Genomic DNA, 10,111 nt, shown 5'->3' on the forward strand with positions numbered 1-10,111 from the left:
ATTTGATGATTTTGCTATATCAATGTGTATTTTTAACACATTTTGTAGAATAAAGTGTGTGAAAAGTGTGTTCAGTTGTCTCAAAATAACGAAATTTAGAAAACGAAATTGGATTTAGAAAATCGAAATAATCCATTTTTATATGATAAGAAAAACGAATATAAATATACACGAGTAGTCACAGTTTATCAGGCGTGGCGGCACTATTATGAGAACGGACTGTATTTGGCGAATCCTAAAATTATATTGCGATAAACATGCATCTGAATTATTCTTCATAATTAATACGTACATCGGCAGCGTCGGTGCAGCAATCTTTGATAAAGGTATCTATATACTCGGAGTTCCAAGTTAGTTTTTGAAGGCCTGGGTTGATTTTTCTATCAAGTAATCGAATCAGTTCTCGAAACAGATTTCGTTCTTCTAATGATAAAGCTGAAATAAAATGGACAGTCATTAACGAACATTTTTGAGCGTAATTTCGACTACGTTGAAACTTTGATGATCTTATTTTCCACTAAAGGATTGGCAAATGAAACATAAAAAATAATCCACCCATCAGTTCCTTGTCTATTTATTTCACAATAAATTCAATAATTACATTCACACTTCCATTCACACAACACACACATTGACTTATAGTTATAAAGTATAATAAAGCATCAAAAATTTTAAAATATTTGGAATATATAGCGGAGAATTGTTTTTTACCTAGAAATGAATATACTTGAATAAAAGACTTAGCTTTTCAGAAAAGGTGTCGCAGTTGAGTCGGTCACGTTCGTTTTCTATTTGAAATTCCCAACAGGGTTCCGCTGTATTATTAAGATTTGTTTGAAGAATAAATAAGACAAGAACAATGAGCTGTACAATTCCTTCATTTCGCTTGGCCAAACGCTTCAATTAATGTTAACAGATGGACGTTTGATGACCTACTATCCATCTGACCATAGTCGTGGCTCAGCTAAACCTGACCTTCTTCTATTTGTGAACACATTCGTATATACTCTTACAAAACTGAGTAGTATTTTTACTATTATTTTACTATTATTTAATCGCGTGAAATCTAAACGCTTTGTGTTCCGTAGTTTTAATGGAGAATTTTAATTATCCTTAGTATGGTAGTTTGAATGACTTGAAATGAGCTATGACAGCCTCTTTCAGCGTGTGGTTGCATCATCACCGTTGCCCATTATCATTGATGTATTGTAACGGGCACGGCTTATCTTGAGGCCAGAGCCTATGAGATAAACCCGTTATCATGTGTTCTTTGTCGAATGTCGATGAAATAACAGATAAATAAGGAACCTCCTCTAAAAGGTAAAAGCAGGATCAGCTTGTCAGACCCAAAAAAAAAACGGACAGTCTAACTACGCGGACTGAGGTATCACCAAAGCCGTCTTGATATATGAACAGGCACCTCCGCCCGTTGCTCCCTCCAGTAAGACAAGGGCTTGAACGCCGTTGCTTCACAGCTGGAGACAAGTGAGAGAGGCGTATGTCACCTATTCGGAGATACGGGCTAACCAGTACTCCCGTCTAATTGCGAACTCGGAGTAAACAGAGTCGCCTGCCTATTTTCTGTTGTGGGTTACTGACCCAAAACACTGCCGACCTTCAAGACCAAGGGCTACCTTGGCTGGCTGTCGGTTTATTCCCTTCCCCTTTTCAAGGTAAAACTTTATATTTGAGAAATATGTTTGACAACGAGACAGACGAGAGCATGTTTAGATAGAACGTAAGTTTTTAATAGGGACAAATTCGAATATAATGGCTATTGTTAGTAGACAATGATATGGTTTTACAAAATTAACCGTAGAGAACAAAAGGTAAAAATAAAACTAAAAAAATAATAATACAATCAGAATTCTTCGGTTCTGCTCCTATATTTCCCTACAGCGCAAACGTTAAATACGCGGCTCTATTCAATCCTTCCTCTAGAGCAGGGTTTCCCAACCTTTTTTGTGTCAAGCCCCCCCGTAATATAAATAAGGTTTTCATGCCCCCCCCCCCATAATATTGTTACAACGGGGGGAAATTACGAAAGATCTAAGAGAATCAAAGAGTTCTCTGTGCGATTTAAGCGAACGCCGAGCCAAAGAAGTCTCACGAACAAGGAATATTTAGAAAGAAAATAGATGTATTTGGACACAAGCTCTCTTTTTAAAGTCTAGAGACTGACTGTTTTTACAATAATATTTGTTGACCAGCAACCCTATTCATTTTAAAGACATAAGAGGTTTATAAACGTCTTTTATCTATGATGACTACTAGATCATTTAAAAGGGGACAAAACGGGTGATTTCACCCTTTATAACAATATTTTTCGTGGCAATAAAACAAACTCACTTTATTTTAATATGATTTATTTATCAATTACAACTTTTATGTATTTTCAAATGAATATTAATATTATTACTAGTGAGATACTTGAGCTTGCACGTTCTGTACTAGCTTGTCGATTCTAGGTACAGTTTTTGCCAAAGTTATTTATAGACGGAATCAATCACTGTGATATTATGACGTTATAATATACGCGTTAAAATCCGTTAAATTAATTTTCTTTCGAAATTGCAAACGCGTGTTGCGCCCCCCTTGCTATTTCTCTACGCCCCACCAGGGGGGCGCGCCACACCGGTTGGGAAGTCCTGCTCTAGAGGTCCCGGGCTATCGTGGACTCTATACTCCTTTCAATTTTCGGACTAAGCGCTTGAAATTCCTCTCTGATGTCGTGAAGCTAAATTCGATAACGCTCTCTAGACGAGAAACGTTTCGTACAAGAATGAGGAAGTTCGGCGCTTTGCCGGACAACTGGTGCCCGCTCTTCGTGGTCCTCCAGTTTTATAGTCTCCCAGAGCTGTTGTTGGATTATCCTGTCGACGTCATTTTCCTATTTGTGTGTGCTGTTGTGGGTCGTCGTCCTGGTATGCGTTGGTCAGCGTCCGTCGTTTTTGTTTATTATTTCGGATGTTTGCAGGTCACAGTCGATGTTGATGGTGGTCTCGATCAGCTGTCCGTTACATTTGCTGTCATGATTTGTGTATGTCACGGGCATCGTTGATGTTGATGCGATTTTGAACAGCTGTCCGTTACAGTATATTTTAAAGTTAGGTTAGTTAGACAGGGCGTGTTGCTATCATAAGTCTTTATTTGTTACACAAAGAAACGGTTGTATTGCGAAAGTGCGTCCGCACGTGACAATAGCGCTAAGCTGTCTCACCCGACCCACGCCGTTCAAGACACATACATCACACGCGTGCGCGGTGCGGCGCCACCGTCGCTCTCCCTGCTTTTGACTCGCATACGTAGCATACAAACATATACAGTATTTTCGTTTCAACAGTATATACCGCCAGGATTACCGAATGCAAACCACGCAAACGATGATTCACAGACAGATGGGAACCGAAACTACTACGTGTGTAATGTTCGTGTCTGTGAGGATGGTAATCATGTCATATAAATATTTCGAACAGATAATACAAAGATTTGAACGTTATGCTGTTTATTTAAATACGCAGGGACCACCGATCTCTATATTCACTGGATAGTGGACTGGCGCCACCGAGTGGACACAATTGATCAGCGCCATTTGCAAGTTTACGAGTCCTTTCCGAAGCGGACAGTTCGAATCTAAAGCCTAGTTCCATGCTTGTCGTTGACCGATGACTGATTTCAGTCAACGTATTGCTCGATATCGGACGAAAATAAAATTTTGATTGAGTGTAAAAACGCCAAATAATAAACTTCTATCCCTGCGACTTAACCAATTCTAGTAAAAAAATTAGCTCATAAGATGTAGAAAAAATATTGGAATTTGTTGTTTCGTGTGTTACAGGTCTTTATAACCATAATACACTTTTCAGTGGCACTAAAAATATTTTTTGTATGACCGTTATTACGTAGCGATAAGTGTAGTATAAAATCACGTAACCACAGGTAAGTGCAATAGCCGCAATCGCTAATAATATTGGAGTTCAGTTTGAGGTTAGGAATAAATAAAACATCATAATATTTTACAGGTTCCCCCTGAGTGACCCCACGTTATTAAAAAAGCGGCTAAAAATTATGGAAGTAGAGGATTGCTGGACTCCAACAGTCAATAGTCGACTGTATTTAGAGCATTTTTTGGACAATTGTTATAAGACAAACCCAGCCTCATCGCGTAGAACTTTAGCAAAGGGTAGCGTAGAGTCGGAAATCTTTCCAACATGGTGTAATGATGCAAATATAACCGCGCAATGAGCATGACACGAGCGGATGAGATTACACCCAGGGAGTGGGAGACCTGGTCACAAATTTCAAATTTAAGAAGAACGAGTTGCTTGGTCAACGTCTCTCTAGGAGGAAGGAGGTGCCGAGGTTCCCATTTCCGAAATTAAGTATTAAAAGACCGTAAATCGACGAACTTATAATATAAAAGTAAATTTAAACCACGAAGAAGAACATTTAAAATTAATTATTATAAACTCCGAAAGTCAAGTCAAATTTAAAGAGAGATGATTTAAAACGAAGAAACAACAAAAAACACTGTGAAATCCAAGAATATAGTGCCTCGACGAAAGACAATTATTTACACTTATTAATAATTTCAATAACATACACCATTTTTAAACAATATACACATGGAATAAATGGATTGTGGAATGGATGAATGAATGAATTTTAAACCAAATGAAGGCTCGTATTTTAATATATTCATAAATAAATTAAATTGGACTCTGCTGTTCGTACCTTATAAAATATACTCAATATTTATCAATTGATTACGCATAATTTTCAAATTTCAAAAAAGTCTTACAATGGAAGGCTTCCGTGATTCTACCTGTAGTAAAATAATGAGGATTGGAGGATGGAATATGGAACGAAATAAAGTAATCAAAACACTTGATTGAGCCAAAAAAATTATTGCAATTTATTGATTCGCAGGGGAAAAAACCGTTAAGGCATAGAAACCCCTTATTATACATTAATAAAGTCGAGTCAAGAGTGTATGAGGTGTAAGTCTACGATCAATGGTTTTGTCTCGCATGCGGAGAGCTGCCGTGAGATTCAGAGGCCTGAAGGCGTAAACCTACGGAGGTTCGTTTGACTGGCGAGAACGTGCTGTTTGTAATTGAAAAGAAGAAGAACAGAGACTCAACTAAGAGGATGGGGAAAATGAGTACACCTAAGATGATCCACGGCGATGTTATCGTTACCGTAGACTCGATCAGACTGAGAGCTCCGAGCGTTAATTCCCGGTTATTTATCGTTATTCATCCAACGATCAGCGCGATCTTTCGCGATTAACGACGATCCACCCAATCGCGTACCCCCGCGATCGCACTTAAACTTGCCGCGGCTTGCTGGTAGCGGTAGAGATGCCAGGTATCAGACAGGGTAGAAAGCGTGCGCGGACATGGAAAAGGAAAGGATAAGTTCAGTCTAGACAAGTAGTGTCCCAACGGTTTTCACAGCCACCAAAAAGAAATGCGCTTACTGTAAAGTTTCAAAAAGTCATGGTCCAGTTAAGAAAGCTAAAATTGAAATGAACTTTTTGGCATGTTATTCAGTATCAAATTAAATGGCTTAACGATAGATATTGCCGTGGCTATTTGGTGGTAAACGTTATATTATTTCAGATTTCCTCTCTCAAGTTCAAAGATTTAAGAGAAATGTCTGTGCAACACGGCTATCAAGAATTGGTACCCAACTAAAGAAAGCCGTCTTTGTTCTGCCCATTTTTAGTCCTTATGCTCATTCGCAGATCGGGGTTACTTAACGCTGCGCGATGGAAGTTTACCAACAATATTCTCAATGGCTTGTTCTTGTAACAGTTTATTATATTAAAAAAAAAATCGTCCTGAGGAGGGCCCCCACCCGGGCCGAAACGTTAACAAATTGACGTTGTTTTCATTGACCTGCATATCCAAGAAACCAATACTTATTCGTCATTACCGAGGTCAAAAATATCTTATTAATATTCTCAATATTCTTTAAAATTTATTGAAAAGACACTTACATCTGCATACGGAAGCGAGTCCTGTAAACAGAGTTACAAAATTAGATCAGGGGCCTTCGCAAAAGCCAAAGAATATCAATCAAACTGAACTTGTTATTAATCTGCTTTCGGCTGCCGGCACGGGACGGACGGACGGACAGACTGACGAGACACACACCGACAGAGCTCCCAGCTAGAAGTAATATCACCATAGTTCCTGGCTGGGAGCGTTGCACAGGAGGTGGCGGTTTAGTGGGTAGGCCACCCTGGAGTCCCACATCCGCGCTAGCCCGTATGACTGGCGTGAATCCGTAACTTGGATTCCGCAACTCCTCGGAAAAAAAAAAAAAAAAAAAAAAAAAAAAAAAAAAAAAAAAAAAAAATCTGCTTTCGGATGAAATGAATGTAGACGCAGAACCCGCCATAGTTAGTTCTGTATTTTTGATGACATCTCCTTACTACAACTATGCTTTTAATTCAGAAGGTGTCCTTGGAAACTTGAAACGACAATCATCCTCCAATGAAAATTGCCCAAAGAGACTTTGTACCGATAGACGTATGGATCGAGGTGAAATTTCCGAATCCACAAGAGAAATAGGACTTGGTACTCCATGCAAAGAGTCTGGTTCATCGCACTTGTCTCAATTTAATAGATTTTTTGAAACATTACTTCAATTTTCAGGTCATGAGTAGAATTGTATTACTATGATTAATAATATATTGCACTAATGTTTCACTTGCAGAGCCTGCAATGATCTCTCCGAGAAATGAACTTGAGCCCCCCCCCCCCCCCCATGCTGGTGAAAAGAGGAAATGGACGGCGCAAGACCACCGCTATGAGACTAGTAGTTGTTACAGGTTTAGTCGCTGACTAGTCCACATTCTGCTAACGATAAGAGAGAGTGCAGTCTTTCAGAAAGAGTAACAAAAAGCGCGTTGTGACGTTGCACCCAGAGTGCAAGTCACAACAAACCCCAAACCCGCGGGGAAGAGCCGAACGGGTGAGCCCTGTCCCGTCGGGAAAGACCCGAACATCACCGAAGCCCCCCGACGCTCGGCAGAGCCGAGCGCGAGATTCAGTACGATCACGGCCGTAAACGCAGCAACACCGTCGAAGCCAAGGATACGAGCGAAAGAGAGAGAGAGAGAGAGAGAGAAAGGAAGAGAGTGAAGCACAAAACACACACACCGATACAACCCCGCTACACGCACGCCGACGACTCCAGGAGAGAGAACCGGAGAGGCCCAACTACACTCCACCACACTCGATACACACACACACACGTTGACGACACCAGGTTAGCCTGCATTCTACAGCCGATCTGCTCCTCCCCTCGCAATCCCAACCCTTTCGACCTCACACTCCCCGTCACACGACATCCCCCGTCCCCTGGCAATATCAACCCTCCCTACCTCACATTCCCCGGCACCTCACACTCCTCCCCCCCCCCGCGCGCGTATCAGTAAGTTAGTATTAAAGAACGCTAAGGGCTGAGGCGTGATCAGCCACCGCTAACGTCTACAACCCTTTTGTACCTTCCGTAGTTTAAGTCGACTCATTCCCCCGATCGCAACACCTGTACACCCCCCCCCCCGTCACAAATATACACATCAAGTTTTACCGATTATATCCGCCCCGTCTCTAATTGTCTTCCCCACCCATATTATTCGTGCGGACTCAAAACCCGTCACAGCGTCAGGGTTTTAAAATTGAGAAACGGAGATGCAACCGAATGAATAAAAAAATTACCTCGTTGCAGCAAGTGGTAGATAAACTCAGGCGTAATCGCGCCTTACCTAAAAATAGTTTAAAGTGTTTGTATCGTGACGTGGATTTTTACTGTACCTCAGTCACTCGGAGGAAATGACAGAGAACTTACCGCGTACGCAATAATTCGGCGGCCCGCGATGTAAGCTGAAAAGCTGGATCTTACAAAAGATATCGCGAGATTCTGTTGGGCACCTGGCGTGAACAAAAATTTCTTTATTTAGGTTTCATCCACGGAGAAGGCCGGAATCACTGCAGCAGTGGAGGACCTTTTTTTCAGCGCCGTCGGAGATCACGTGTAACTCGAAAAATATTCAATTTTTTTCTTCAAAAATTTTACTGTGTATTCTTAAAATATATATAAATATACCCTTAAAATTTTTAAATAATTGATACAGTAGATTTGCTTTTTTTAATTCCCAAAAATCGCCTATTTTTTAGGCTGTTACACTAGGTGTGCCCCTTAATACGAAGCGGAGAATTTTTTTCATTTCACTTATTAAATTAACTGTTGAATTACTAAATTTCAGCTTTTGCGGTATAAGATGTCTATTTTTTCCTTATCATTAAGCGCAACGCGTTATTGGATCAAAAATTAGAATTGATTATTGATCACTGCGATTATTGTATCTTATGATATATCATAATATAAATTTATGAATTTAAAGTTAACATATTTAAACATGTAAACATTTATCATTCAACGTATGTAATAAATTAAATTTGACGGGTTTGTGGTCACTTTGGAGTATATAAGAGTATGGCGGTCTCGCGCTTTTCTTTGAAAATCTTTTATTTCAACTTAGCGACGAGACGCTGCCGTCTTACTTGATATTTACATGTTTTGATATGCAGACATGAAAATGTGAACAATAAATATTGATACATGAAAATAAATAGTAAATATTTACAACTGGAAATTAAAATAGTACACGGACGGATCTATTTGTAAAACAAATAAGGCAGCGTTATTAAAAGTACTCGAGCAGCAAACTGAGCTGCACACACCACAACGCACCAACGTGAAGATATTTGATGGATTTTTTGTGCTGCATTTGATGAGGGATATTCCAGCTACTTCCGGAAATATCTCCAAAAATATTTTGGGTATGTTTTGTTCAAATGATGCGGAAGTTATAGTGATCGCTTTTGATCGATATGTTTCCTTCCATCAAAGATAATGAACATTCTTTGACAGGAATGGAAGTTAGACAATTCAACATCGAGGGACCTGATCAAAGACGTTCATCTGATTTCAATGAAGACCTAAAAAATGTAAATTTCACAGAAGCATTGGTGAGTTTTGTAATCCAGCACTGGACACTCGATCGCATAGCACCTTTAATTGGTAATGAAACTATTTATATAAATTATCATCAATGCTACAAATATGTAGTGAATGATGGCCACGTACAAAAGATGCTCGATCACCATTTAAGCTGCCCTGCGCATGAAGAAACGGATACGAAGATCGTTTTTCACGTCTGTCAGATAGATTATGACGCGCATGTCACGATAAGATGCTCCAATACTGACGTAGCCGTTATGATGATTGCTAACACGAGTGCCATAGGTAACGCTAATGTTAAAGTTTCAATGGAAGCCGGAATGGGTAATAACCAACGTTTGATTAACATTAGCCAACTCTATGAAACTTTAGGCCCTAAATTAAGCGCAGCGCTGCCAGCTTTTCATGCCTTCACAGGCTGTGACTGTAATCCATCTTTTTTTAGAAAAGAAAAAAGTCAGCCGTATAAACTTTTACAGAACTCTGCAGCATACATGGAGAGTCTTATTAAACTGAGCAACCTACCTGACAAAGACTTAGAGACTTCATTTGATATTATAGAAGAATACGTTTGCTGAATGTACGGATTCAAAAAAATTAACAACGTTCACGAAGCTTGAGTTGCAACATTTTTGAAGACGTATAATATACTACGAAACGACGACGTATTCCCTTTGCCAAGAAATAACATCGACGGATCAGCTCTGTCACCCTGCAAAACTGAACTACACCAACATTTGCTGCGCACAACGTATATTGCAAATATTTGGGCACACGCTCATTTGCACATTCCGACGGAATTACACGCAACAAATTACGGCTGGGAAGAGAAGGATGATAAATTTCTTTTTCAATGGTTCGAGCGATTCTATTAAGTGAGGGAAAAGTGTTCAACTGATACATTCAAGATGTAACGCACCCGCGCGGATAGCTATGCGCTGCACCTTTAACTCGTAAGCTGATCACTTATCCAACGCAAAAAATTCAGCGGACTATTTTTTTCATGTAACGTATTATATTAGATGTTATTTTACCAAATGTTAGCTTTTGCTGTATCAGTTTACTCAGAGCA

General features: G+C 39.7%; 1 long non-coding RNA gene across 1 annotated transcript; it reads left to right on the forward strand.

The window, feature by feature from the left end:
• Positions 1-8,766: 8,766 nt before the first annotated feature.
• Positions 8,767-9,047, forward strand: LOC124308988 (uncharacterized). The gene is made up of 2 exons (XR_006909158.1): positions 8,767-8,858; positions 8,950-9,047. It is a non-coding gene; the product is annotated as an uncharacterized LOC124308988 (long non-coding RNA).
• Positions 9,048-10,111: the final 1,064 nt, after the last annotated feature.

Source organism: Neodiprion virginianus, chromosome 7 (assembly GCF_021901495.1).
Source record: "Neodiprion virginianus isolate iyNeoVirg1 chromosome 7, iyNeoVirg1.1, whole genome shotgun sequence".
Taxonomy (NCBI): domain Eukaryota; kingdom Metazoa; phylum Arthropoda; class Insecta; order Hymenoptera; family Diprionidae; genus Neodiprion; species Neodiprion virginianus.